A 13564-nucleotide genomic window follows, 5' to 3' on the forward strand; every position below is an offset into this window, starting at 1 on the left:
CACACACCGACTGCAACGGCGTCACCAGCCTGGGGCTCATCCCACAGCAAATCACAGGGCTGTGCCAGCTACCGGGGGGAAATTAACTGTCCCAGGCGGAACCGGTACGGAAGGGATGAGACATTTTCCAGCACCAGCCGGAGCGTTTGCTTTTGTGCCAGGCACGTGTGCCAACCCGCAACGAGCAGCCGTAACAGCGGCGTTCAGAGTCCAGCCCGCTCGGGCTGCGAGAGGACGCGCCGCGTTCCGAGCTGCGCCGCTCGCCCAGCGCCCCCTTCAGCTCAGCTGCCCCCTGCCCCGCACCCGCCCCAGCCCCTCCGCGCCCCGCTGGGGTCTCCTTCACGTGCCCACATGCCGGGGGGGGGGGGCGGGTCTGGGGCCGGGGGCGTCCGTGCCCTGGGGAGCCCGTCCCGGTGCGGGCACGGAGGGGAGCGTCGCAGAGCCCCCCGGAACGGCGAGCGCGGCTCGGGGAACGCCGGCCGAGGCGTCCCGGGGCCGGGGGGGCGCGGGGGCCCCCAGCCCCGCAGCGGGCTCGCTCCCGGGGCTCGCTCCCCGGGCCCCGAGTAACCCCCCGCCGACCCCCCGGCGCCGGGCGAGGGGCTGCGAGGGAGCCCGGGGGAGGGGTCGGGCCAGGGCCCCTTTCCCCGCGGGGCTCCGGCTGAGGGCCGGGGCGGGGGGACCCCGGGGCGGGCAGCGGGGCGGCTGCCGGCGGCGGGGCCGGGGCGGGGAGCGGAGCGGCCGCTGAGCGCCGCCGGGCCGCGGCCGCGCCGAGGCAGGTGAGCGGGGGCCGGGGCGGCGAGCGGCGGGCGCGGGGGAGAGCGCCGGGGGGCGGCGGGGCCCGGGCCGGGGCGGGGAGCGGGGCCGGAGCCGCGCTGGGGGGCGCGGGGCTGCGCGGGGGGCCGGGGGCTGCGCTGCCGGGGGGCGGCCGCGCTGTGCCGGGAGTGCCGGGCGGTGCCGGCTGCCGGCACTCGGCTGCGGCCGCGCTGCCCGGGCCGTGCCGGGGGCTGGCGGCGCTGCGGGCCGGAGCGGCGGGGCCCGGGCTGCCGGCGCGGCGCGGGGGGCGCTTTGCTGCGGGGGGCGAGCCCGGCGGGGGGGGGGGCGAGTGGGCCCGAGGGGGGGCTCCTTCCGCCGCGCCCCCGGGGGGCGGCCCGGGGGTCCCGAGAGCCGGGGGGGCGGCGGCTGGCGCCTCCCCAGAGCCCCCCCGAGCCTGCCGCGGCCCCGCTCGCCCCGCGCAGCTGCCCCCCGCCCCAGCCCCTCCCCCGCAGCCGGGCCGCAGCCCCCCCGCCCCCGGCCCTGCCGTGACGGCTCAGCCGGGCCCGGTGCGCCGGGCGCTGCCTTGGCGCGGGTGCCGGTAGCCCCGGTGCGGGCAGGGAGCGGCGCCTGCGGAGCCCCCGCGGCAGGGGGGGTCGGCCGGGCACGGGGGAAACTGCTCCGGGGGGGATTAGAGAGAACGGGCCCCTCACGGGAGCGCACATGCTGCAGGAGGCTTTTTTCGGGTAAAATGCAGCTGCCGCTGTCAGGGTGGCTGCCAGGCAGGGCATCGACGGTTCAAGGGTTTTGCTGTTCGGGCTTTTTCAGACGAGCTCGTTCGGTGGTGGAACTTGAGAGTCAGTGAATAACGCACGTTGGGCGGAGGAGTTGTCCCAGGTTCGGCAGCTGCAGAATGAGCCCTCTGATACTGCTGGAAACGCTGAGCAGAAGCCTGAGGAGGGAAGATGAAGTAACAGAGTTCTCAACGAAGCAAAAGCATGGAGTTTTGTCCTTGAAGTATGCCTTACCTACTCAGATTTTTTGGGATAGGATCACAAATTTTCATCCATTTGCTGTTTTCATCTCTGGAGTGCTTCTGGTTTTCTCCAGTGTTGCACAGCTGCACGCAGCTGGCTGGGGAGAGCTGGCTGTTCTCGTGTACAGAGAGCAGCACGCGTCCTGCCGGTCAGCCAGCCCCGTCCACAGGCTGGTGCTGCATTCCGTCTTTTTCTGAAGGCTGGATGTTCAGCTGCCACAATTAATTTTCTCCCTTGTGAGTCAGGAAAGTGACATTGTGCTCCTCTGGGAGTACATGGTGTCTTTGAAGGCATTATGCTTACTGCTTTAGACTATACGTTGTGTGCCATCCCACACTGATTCCTGGTGACTAAAAAATGAAGGGACTAAAGTTCTACAAGAAAGTGGCTTGGGGTTTTTTTTTGTTTTTTGATAGATGCATTTGACACTCCTTCGTGTAGTTTGTCTTTATCTGTGAGGTCCTTGTTTAATTAATAGTAGTCAAATTCCAGAAGGGAAACTGAAACTAACTTGATGTCAGGGACATGCTGATCTGGGGAGAGATGAGAAGCACTGGAACAGTTGTGCGTATGTACCGTAAGAAAACAGTGTTGTCCAGAGATTGCTATAGTAGTAGTGTGAAGCCAAGAGGATGAGTGGCGATTAAGTTATTCCTGTGAGCTCACAGTGTGCCACAGGCAAATCTCAAGATGTTCCCTGCTTTGGAGTTTGTTCCTCTCTCTGTTGGTGGTGATTAGTTGGAAAGAAAGCCTATAAAGTACATTAGAATAGAAAAGCCTCTATCCTGTCCTTTCACCCACATTTTGGGCACATAATGCACAAAGATAAAGATTTGGAAGGGGCAAAATAACTAGTTAACATTTATTAACTAATCCACAGAATCTCTCCAAACATGAGACTGAGGCAAACAACTCAGGGGAAGGGTATGTGAGGGTGAGAATACGTTAAACAACTAACAAATAAAAAAAAATAAATTTGCAGTTGCATTAGCTAGGACCCTTCTTCTAGGTGATTTACATCTTTGCTGTGCCCAATTATACCATATATACCAATAATCAATATCCTGGCTGCCAAAATCTTCTAAAATTATTCTCAAAGTTTTTGTTTATGAGGCTTAGAAGTTCCTCTAGGAGGCCACACATCCATGGGTCCTCCTCTAGTACGAGTCAGGAATGGCCATTCCTCCTGGCACAAAATAATGAATTTTCATTTCAGCAAAGCCTGTGCCAGGGATATCTTTTCCCAATTCTCTAAAAACTCAGCAAGGGGTGCCTCCTTTTCAATGCTGGGTGTATTTTCCATTCTTACCGAATTCATTACCTTCCTCACCAGTATGCAATTTTTAAAATTTAAACGCAAGAGCACTTTCAGGTCTGTGTCTGGAATTACCCATGTCCAAGTCTCATCAGGCGATCTCACCTAGTTGCTGGCAGCATTGGTTTGGTATAATCACAACTTTGTTATAATTGGTTTGCTTTAATCACAACTCAGAGCTGGGCCACCACCCCAGCGAGTGGCAGAGAGCAAAGGGATACAGCACGGCGTATATACACTTACCAAATCATTAGTCAATGTCCGAAGTTTTTAGAAGTTTCCTTTGGTCTTGTCAGTTCTGCAAATCCATCACCTGACCCTGTCCCAGCTGATTATCTATTCGGTTCCAGTCTCTGCCTCGGTTCCAGGCTCCTCCTCGGATCGTGATCTTCTTTCTGCCAGCTTTAACTCACACACTCCTTCAAGCACACTTAAGTCTTTGAACAAGCAATTCCTATTCACATCTACTGATTTCTCTAGAAACACCTGTGTTTCTGCAAGCACCTGTGTGCACAAGTTGATCATCTGTTGTTTCTCTGTTCTCCCACTGACTAACTGGACTGGGTGTTAAACCAGCCTTGGATTAGGGCTATACTGGGGACGAGGCCTGGTTCTGCCACTTTAACTGCTTCAGCACTTTAAATTTCTGAATTCAAAACACATTTTCTTTAACAAGCAATACCAGAACAATGGAGAACAATTAACAATGGTTTGGTCACTGCTGATGACAATTGCTGTTTCTAGTGTATATTGCTATATGTCACGTTTATGAAACCTGGTTCTGCAGGAAGAAAAATGTTCTGTTTCATGTCCACAGATGAGCTCCCTGAGATGAGCATCCACGTTTTAACAAGCCTTTACATCAAAGGCTGTAAACGAGCGTCAGTCTGCACAACCAGCTGGGAATCTTGTGTTGTTCCAGGCACATCTTTTTGTCCCGTTCAATACCTTGTCTGTGTGATTTGCCTTTTTGTCTGTCTTGTGCTCTCCTGCTAAAGACTTCATAGGCCTCAGTCTTCTGATACTGCTCCAGCTCCTGCATCTAATGCTCCTTATCTCTGTCTGCTCTCCAGGAGTTTCAGGGAGTTGCCTCCCCTTCAGGAGGAAGGGAAGAAAAACAACTTGCCAGATGAAGTGCTGGTCCATTTCACCTATGCAAACAGGAAAGGAGTGAAGAAACAATGAGAATGTACATGAGATGCAAAGACACAGGATTTCCGGATAATATTACTGTGTTCTGGTGTGTCGTGTCCGCCCCTTTTTTTTTTTCAAATTCAAATCACTATTCTGTTCACTCTTTTTTGTTAGATCTCGAAGTAGCCTGCTGCTAAGCTACTCAACTGAACTATCACCTACGCAGGGACTTCAGAATTGCCTTTCTGTGCCAGGATTAAATGCTGCCAAGCAGGAATGCCTGAACAGATCAAGCTTTAACGTTCAGACCTGTAACTGCAGGGTTCCAATACACCCTTGTTTTCGTGCCCCACAGACAAAAAAGCACTACTATTCTGCAACCACACACTTCGCCCATCTGACAGGCAAACAAAACATCATGGCTATTGGAACAGAGTAGCATAAAGGTAAAAGAGCCTAGGTGATATCAATTTAAGCTATCTACATTTAGGTTAAAAGAAAACTTCAGGCTAGAAAAAAAACCTATTTCACACGTGCATAATAGAATGAGCTGAACTGGAGAACTGTTTAGGGGGACCAATGAACTGAAAACCATTTAAGGAGTGGTCACAGCACTTGCTAAAGGGATCCTTTCCAGAAAGAAGTTGTTTTCCCAAGTTTTTACCCCAGCGAGTTTAAAATTCAATGGAAATAAGTATTTAATCAAAGTGAACATTAGTCACTGGGTATGCCTTTTATTTTTGTTATGTCATCGCAACAATACATGCAATAGTTATAAATTTCATGCATTTGCAAACCTGTTTTGATGCTGCTGGGGACACAGTTAACATTCTAGATTGGGGTGCAAATTTAGTGATGCTGTGTTTGCGTTTCTTTTGGACACTGTACGCTTCCAGAAGACATTAATTCTTCTCTTCTATCTCCAGCAATGTGCTGCTGACAGAGTACAGTAACTGAGTCAAAAACAACACAATTTTTTCCTCAACTTGTGTTTTGGATGGATTGTTTTGAATCACTAAGAAAGAGTTCTACTGTACTACCTGTAAGTAGATGTCCTAGGTTTTCTAGCACAGATCTATACAGTTCTTTAAATATTTCTTTATATTTATATATTTATATATATATATATATATATATATACATTTCTTATAAAACTTCAACAAGAAGAATGATTTTTAGGGTGTTTGCTCTATGACTATGATATGGAGAAATAGTGCGAAATGGGGACAATGGACATCGATTGTGATTGTATATGTCTGCTCAAGGAACGTGGGTATGGTGACTAGTCATGGGTGCGGTGTCTGGTCACATAGGCACACAGCTTAGAGGAGACAACTACAGTTTTTGAGGAGATGCCTGCCCCTCTTCCTCTAACAAAGGGGAGACGGGAGACGCCTGCCCTTCTTTCTCTAACAAAGGGGCTATTTAAAAGAGAATGAGAAAAGATGAGAGACATTCCAATGCTATCTAGAGGGAGGGAGTGCTAAGTTTCCTTGCTGGAGAAGATCAGATGGTCACAAGAACATGAATCACCTACAAACCTGCAAGACCACCACATTCCAGGAAACGGACTGATAAGCTAATTAACATACGAAGCGGGGTTTAGGTAACGAATATGTATAGGCGTTAATTGAATATTCATTTGTTTCATTGTATAAATGTGGGATGGTTCATCACTTCGGGCATGCACGCTTGTGGAGGAGCGATCCCCCGTGCATCTGCGCGCAATAAACATACCTACTTTATAACTTTCGAGTTATAGAGTCTAATTCCGCACGTCAACTATAGTAACGGTCTTTTTCGAGGGGAGACTCAGTATTTGGTCAGTCCAGTCAGCTCAACGGTCCTTGTGCTCACCAAATAGCAAAGGAAGTAGCAGGACTGCAGGGCTGGAACAGGGGAAACGCCAGACTTGCTCTTCAGCTGTTACATCGGACAACTAGTTTGCTGTTGCTGCAGCTCAGACACACTTTTCCCCTGGGTTGCGGGACACTCACCCACACATGGTAGTATACTATGACTCCACTACTTACTTCAGGAGAACGACTTCATAGTCGTTAGCTAGCCAAAACCAAGCTTACTCAGCTTCAACAAGAATGTTGGGCTGTTGTATTAGAGATGGGGGCTCCCACAAGCAGCGGCGGCCTTCGGTGCCACAGTCAAAAAGGGCAGGAGAAACTGAAGGGAAGGAAGTACTCAGCAGCCTTTCCCTGACCTGCTATAGGCTAGACTCACCGTTTTACTCAAAAAAGGACAGATTCCCTAGGGATTTAAAAAGCAGCACACAGAATAGAGATTTGACCTCAATCTCCTTATTCCTGGGTTAAATATATATATATATATATATGTCTCAGACATGATAAGAATATGTTAAGGGCAAGGGGTAGAGGGGCAGAATGTCTTACTCTCTTCCCCCCCTCTCCCAGCAGACAGCAACATCATTCTCGCTACAGATGTGTTACCAAATCAACTGTGTTACCTTGACACACATTTTCCATTATGGTTAAGACGCTATGCATATGTACCATTTAATAATATCTCTGTATAACTTACATTCTACAAGCTTAGTGCAAAGTGACAAAAGGAACCCTTGTTTTTTGCATCATCCCACTTTTCATCCAGCCATCATAAAAACTTTTAAGCATTTTGTCCTTGAAGTATCTTCAAAAGCTTAAATGTCCTGATAAATTCATGTGATAGGCGTTTGGCAAATATGCAAAGAAAACAGAAACACAGAGGCAATTGATGAAAATGCATCAAAAAATAATTGTCTTACATTTTAGGCCAGTACATCCTAGACCTAAATTCTTTTCTTCTCCAAAAGAATAAAGATTGTATTGATATTCAGATACCAAGTTAGAACAGATACGTGTTGCCATTTTAGACTTCTAAAGAGTGTGGAGATCTGTGGCTAAATGAATCTCCCCACTAGCAGAACAGCAGCAAAGATGCTGACTATGTGCTATTCATTATATAAACTAATACATTTGACAGCTGAACTGAGACTCTCACTGTTACCTTCAAACTTGAACTTTGACTTGACCTAATCCCGTATCAAATGATAACAGTTTACCATCTATCCTTGGTCAGCCCAATGGAAGACTTCAAGGGATAGATTTAGTAGGATATAGTTTGGCCTTGACATACGGACTGTATCTGTTCTTACTTAAAGAACAATAAAACCTTGTATTTAATTTCTCTTTTTTTTTTCTTGTTTTTTAACAGATGGAGGGCTGGTGTCTTATTCCATTCTGTCTCCCCACCTGGATGCCTTAAATGTGATAATAAGGGAAGCATGGGGTGAGCCCACCAAAAGCTCAGTTCAAGTTGGGATACAGTGAGAAAGGAAAGAAAATAGACTGATACCTATCTTGTGTCATGGCAAATGAAAGACATTTAAGGCTGCCATAGGAGAATGTGAAGCAGAAATCAGCACTGACTTCTGAATTAATGGTGGCAGAACATAACAATGCAGGACTGGAGTGCACTGCACCCTCTCAAAGAAGTACAGATGCTCCATCAGTGACACCTAATTGAAAATGAACATTTCTGTCAGTCAGTTTATGTGGCACATTTCAAAACAGCAAACTGCAAGTCTAAACATCACAGGAATCACTTTCTGGTTACTATTCCTCCTGAGATCTCACCTGGCTGAGTTTACCACAGGAAAACCTTCTTTGGGAAATTCAAAGAACGTGTTTCACTCTCACTGCAAAATTAACTATTTTGCTCTTTTCTGAATGAGCTTTTCATTATAATCCAGAGTTCAAAAGTTCTTTTGTGAAACACCTTAATACAGCCATGGCATTTTTTGTAACTCGTAGTAGTAGATTTGGTTAACATTTTTTAAGGGATGAAGGATTACTAAAATCACTTAGTCTGAGCTACTATCTGTTTAACACAGGGCAAAGGATTGAATCCCGTAATTCCAAAAGGGGAATATATTTTCATTACTCTGAAAATGTAGTGGAGTAGTAGTATGATTATAACAAGGATCGTACCAGTGCATGCTGACTTCTTTGTCTGCAAATGCTCTGCAGAGACAACTAAGGATGAGGTCTTCTCTTTTCACATCTCTGAAGTAACAAGCATATTCAGTAGTGCTATAAAATAATAAATAGCAAACAGGTTTATTTTTAGTGGTCATTCAGAGTTTACTTATGCCATTTACATATGTGGACTTCAAAGTCCCCTTGAATTGCAGAACAGTGAAGCAAAACCTTATCAATGGTGCTTTTGTGATAAGGTGATGCAAAAGCTTCAATCCCCAGTTACCTTTAACTTAATACTTTCATCCTAGTGAGTCCTGACATTAAGAAACTTGGGGAAAGACATGATGAATGGCAGGATGACACAAAAGCAAAAGACTCATGCATATTAGTAATTTATCCCTATCCCTTCCTGGTGTTTGTACCCCTCAGTAGATATGAAAAAGCAATGTAATTCTCTTCCATCCGAGCAAAGGATGTTGGATGAGTCACCACGGACAAAAATGCATCATAATGTTGTCATGTCAATCAAAGCTTTGACAGACAATTCCAAGTCCATTGAGCAAAGATTTATGAAATTATGAACCAGTTTCTGCTCAATTAATCTCTGCATAGACTCCTCTAATCATATTTGAGAATATTATTTACCAGGTGAACCAAAACAAAAGAAGAAATAGACAAAAATCAAATGCATCCGAACCAAATATATTTTTGTGTTTTCTGTAGCAAAGATAAAATCACTGCATTTTGTTTGGATTGAAATGAATCATTTTGGTAACTTCCCTCCCCCCCCCTTAAAAAAAAAAAAAAAAAAAAAAAAAAAAAAAAAAAAAGAGCAGAGAAAATGAAAATCTAAATTGTTACAAAAGTGCTGATGCCAACCTGCCCCATTTTCACCTCTGACTTCTATTCACAAATTGCAATGCTTGGGTAGATCACTTGGAATGGAACAGCCCTGTTTTCAGTCTCCCAGGACAGCACCCCAGCCCTGAAGCAGTAAGGCTATTTGAGGTATGAATCTCTCCTAGTGACATTGTTTCACTTTGGGAAATAAGCATTTCCTAGACCAAAGGCTGAAACTTGAGTGAATATCTTAAACACAAGACCGCATAATTATTTTATATAAAACATATCTAGCTTGAAAGCTGCAATGTAATCTCAGCTTCAAAATGCACTCTGGATAGGGAGTTACGTACTCTTGCGACAGGAAGGGCTTGATTTAAATCCCTGTCATTGGTTCCTCTGTAAGAGACTGCACGACAACGCTTCTTTCAAGAGCAGCTCTGAGAAGCCAGTTTTTCAGGAAATAGTGAGTGAGTATGCATCTGCGTATGTGCTGCAACTTCTGAGCAGTAAAGAACTGGGAAAGGAGGATCTGAATGTGAAAACATCTGTCCTCTACCAGTACCTTGGGCACTCAGCTTGAGGCAAGCCAGCCAGCACCTAAACACCCAAATCCCCAACACTCACCTGAACCATGAGGGAATGGCACCTGCCAGTATTACAAAATGGAAATCTTCAGAAAAGTGTTTGTTCATGGTAAGGGATGTTTCTACCTCCTTTTCTCTTACGGACATCTCTCCTATTCACTAGCACACTTTTACTGGTGTTCTTGTGGAAGTAAGCCTGTCTGCTTTGAGATAAAACCTGCAATGATGCTGGGATCAGCACTGGGGGAAAGGAAGCATCCAAAAGCCCTTTACCGAAGATCTCAGCTGGTCTAAAAGACTCAGTCTGCAGCTCTTCCAAAAGAAATCTGTTTTCTTAACGATCTGTCCTTTTTCGTCTGCAGAGAGAAAGTCAAGTGTGTTCTTGTACTCTATTTTAGTAAAATGGATGTGCAGTACTCACTACATTATAACCACTGTGAGGATTAAAAGTAACTTGAGCAAATGGCCCCAACTCCTTGTAATTATCTTTTGAAGGCATTTGAAGACAAAAGAAAAAAAAGAACCCAAACCCCCCAAACTAGCTCCAGAACAGCAGTGCTTGCCAAGGGACCAGTGAGCAGCTGGCAGGGGCTGTGGGCGCAGCAGTTCCCCCATGAGCCTGGCTCTCCCACACGGTGTCCTGGGCCGATGGCAGGGTGGCAGGACCCGTGGCACAGGGAGGGTGCAGAGGGCCTCAGAGAAGGAGCTCTTCCATGGATGTGTGCAGGGTAAGGCTGAAAGGCCTCTGACGCTGCCCGCCTATGGCGTCGCTCAGCCCACGGGCTTCTGCGCTGACACCCCTCAGTCTCCAGGGCTTCAACAGGTCCCTAGCGCCACTGAAAAGGCAAAAGGAGGGGGTACGGGACGAGCAGTCGGTTATTCTTTCTGGCCTGGGGCCTCTGAACCATACTCCCAGATGAGTGACCCAGCTGGCAGAGCCCCACCTCTGCCCAGGCCCTCCTGGGGGGCACAGCCCTTCCCAGCCCTGGGTCCCCCTTCCCTCTGAAGTCTCTCAGCTGTGTAGCTCCTTCCCCTGTTAACCCTTTCAGAGGTAACGCAACAGAGAAGCAAGAAGCTGAGAAGCTTAATTGAGAGCACAAATATTCTTTTAGAAACACACCTTCAAACCACGACAGGTCCAGGCCTGTGAGAAGCTCCTGACTGCAGCTGTGTGCCCCCTTACTGCGCCGTGCCAGGGGGGCGCAGCCCAGCCTGAGGCCTTGGGCCAACCCAGTACCGAGCCCTCTTCCTTCTGGCGGAAGACTAAGACCTCTTGCTTAAAGCTTGCTTTTCTTTTGAAAACAGTTTGTAGCTCCTTTCTTACTACTTGCTAGCAAAATTCCTCTTCTTCGTTGCCACAAACTGGCTGCAAGTGGAGTTCTCTGCAGACACTACTCGTGGCACATCTCTACCGCTTTATGTAGACTCCCGTCAGTACAACCACTCGGCCCTGACCCCCGCTCTGGGCTCTTCTCAGCTTACTGAAAGGTCTTTCCACTACACCACTGGTCCCCACTGGAGTCAGTCGAGGCCTGTGGTTTATTGGTGGGACCTGGCTTTAAGTCCTGAACACACGTGAAGATCTATTAAATAAGCACACTGCTTTTCTGCAATGTGGCACAGAAGACTACAAGGTCAGCGAGTAGTCCAGCAATGACAGAAATTTCTTTATGCAGGAAAAGGCCCATGGCTACATTTTTGTAAATGCTCCTTGTGGAGAAGGAGGCTCAAACTGGGTACATCTCAAGGGGCGCTCAGATACATGGAGCCACTTCTAGCTAACAAGGGATACTCCTCTACCTCTCCCTCAAATCCCCCAGATACCTGTGAAATCACTTCTCCAGCACAGAAATAGGTCTGCCTTAAGCCACACCAGCCCGCTTGCCAAATTCACCGTGGTCAGAGCTCTGCAGTTCCGAGGAAAACCTGTAGCTTTTATGTAATGAAAAAGTAACTGGCACTGTGTTTACCACCCCTTCTCAGATGATTTTTGCATCTGGATTGTTTCCAGTGTACATATATGGTTCATATATGTTTATAGCTTTATAAAGTTTTAAAAACTTTGGCAGTCTCTCAGCCAGAGCTGTGATGCAGGTCTGGTGTGTATTTATGGGGCCTGAGCTGTGTACCAAAATACTGGGAAGTTTCAAGTGCCTTAATGGACTTGCAGGTGGAGCTAAGTGGAAGCTGTAACCCAAGTGAGGAGGATTTCTTCCATGTGTTAAAACCAAAGTTTTCCTACAACAACAAATTCCTGACAGCCTCACTGCAACCACTTAATTCACCTGATCCCAGGCAGCACACTCCTGCAGAGCCCCACAGCTGTCTGAATGGACACGCAGGCTCAGTGCCACCCCAGATCTCACACACCCTTGGCCCCTCTACAGCCCACGCTGCTTTGCACGTGATGATAAGCCTGAGTTACAGGGCTGGCCCACTCTCTAGCCTCCAGCAGCCTCATGTGCCATTACCACAGTCTTCCTCTGCCAGGTGGGAGGGCCCTTGGCATCACTTAACCCTGGCCTTGCTGTGCCTGAATCGTGGCAGACTCCACTGGGGGGTGGGAGAATGGAGCATCAGCAAGTGCCCATCTACTCTCGGATGCAGAATTTATGTTTAGTCTCAGCTTTGGTCCCACATCCCACCCCAAACATCCCTGGGCTACTTGTCAGTGGGTCCTCCTGCTCCCACCCTTGCTCTGTCCTTAGGCAAAATCATACACAGTGACACACTCCGCTCTGTGAGTACCTGGCAGTTGCATTAGAAGTCTTTTTCTGAAAAAACCTCACCTCGCATGCTTGTACCTTAGCCCCTATATGGGCTACACGTACAGTAATATTGTGGCTATACTGGTTTTACCGCCTCACTATAAAGGCTCTTGAAACCTGATAAATAATTTTTGATGGTAGGCCATAGCTGGCTTCAAGCAGGCAGTCCAGCAAGCAGTAGAGATTTTGCATATACAGCTATTAAGGTAACACGAAAGGTCAACTTCTTTCCGCACTGCTACAGGAAGCAGTGAGGAGACAGAGACAGAACACATTTATGTAATGAGTTAATTACAATTAATACAAAAGATTAATATCTACTCAAAGAGTCTGTATTCAACACTGCCAAATCTAGGAATGCTGGACACTGTCATTTTTGCTCCTTACAATACCTGAGCATCCATTTCAAACCCTTTCCTGACAATCTAATTTCCCCCTTGAAATTTTTGAATGTGTAGGCACCAGTTTTGTCTCCCCTCACCACCCTCAGAAAATGAAGCACAGCTATTTTTACTAGCATTACAAAACACCTTTCATTTAAATCAGACTTGTAAAAACAACAGAAGACCTTTATTGCTTTTTAACCTTATGCTGAGCATTGTTATTTCCCTTTTTGAGAAAACATCCTCTATGAATATATATTTAGAATTCTTCCCACAAACTTATGAACTGATTGCAATCATAGAATTACTAGAAAACTGACAAATTTTAAACAAATATTTCGAAAGGTAAACATACCTGATCTTTTATTAATGATGTACTAGCAGCTTCCTATAAAATAGTATCTATCATTTTGAAAAGACTAGATCCTCAAAATGCAAAGAAAACATATACCAGCTTAATGTCCATACTCATACAAAGAGGAAGGTTTCAAGAATGTAATGAGAGAGATTGCACTTATTGTTGCAAATAATTAAAGAATCAGAATTTGTAAGCATTAGGAAGTTTCCCTCAGATAAAGAGGCAGAAATGTGCTAATTTCTGCCCTTCATAATGCTAGCGGAGTCCTAGAATTACAGTTAAGGTGATGATACAACCTAGTCAGTCAATCATCTCATGTCTGCCCAGGTAATTATATTTTAACTGTTAAAGGGCTTTTGTAAAGGGAAATTGTCAGCCACGTGAATGCTTGGTTGATGCA

The 13564-nt window shown here is 47.1% G+C and overlaps 3 long non-coding RNA genes across 52 annotated transcripts in view; 2 read left to right on the forward strand and 1 right to left on the reverse strand.

Annotated features, from left to right (window-relative positions):
* LOC308055213 overlaps positions 1–13564 on the forward strand; it is a 528334-nt gene that overhangs the window by 184448 nt on the left and 330322 nt on the right. The window lies entirely within an intron of this gene.
* LOC308055235 lies at positions 1154–4342 on the reverse strand. The gene is made up of 3 exons (XR_013924493.1): positions 4051–4342; positions 1779–3497; positions 1154–1690 (listed from the first exon to the last, which is right to left on the reverse strand). It is a non-coding gene; the product is annotated as an uncharacterized lncRNA (long non-coding RNA).
* LOC308055231 lies at positions 4217–8962 on the forward strand. Its single transcript, XR_013924489.1, has 2 exons — positions 4217–4342; positions 7462–8962. It is a non-coding gene; the product is annotated as an uncharacterized lncRNA (long non-coding RNA).

Source organism: Falco punctatus (assembly GCF_963210335.1).
Source record: "Falco punctatus genome assembly, chromosome: 18".
Taxonomy (NCBI): Eukaryota; Metazoa; Chordata; class Aves; order Falconiformes; family Falconidae; genus Falco; species Falco punctatus.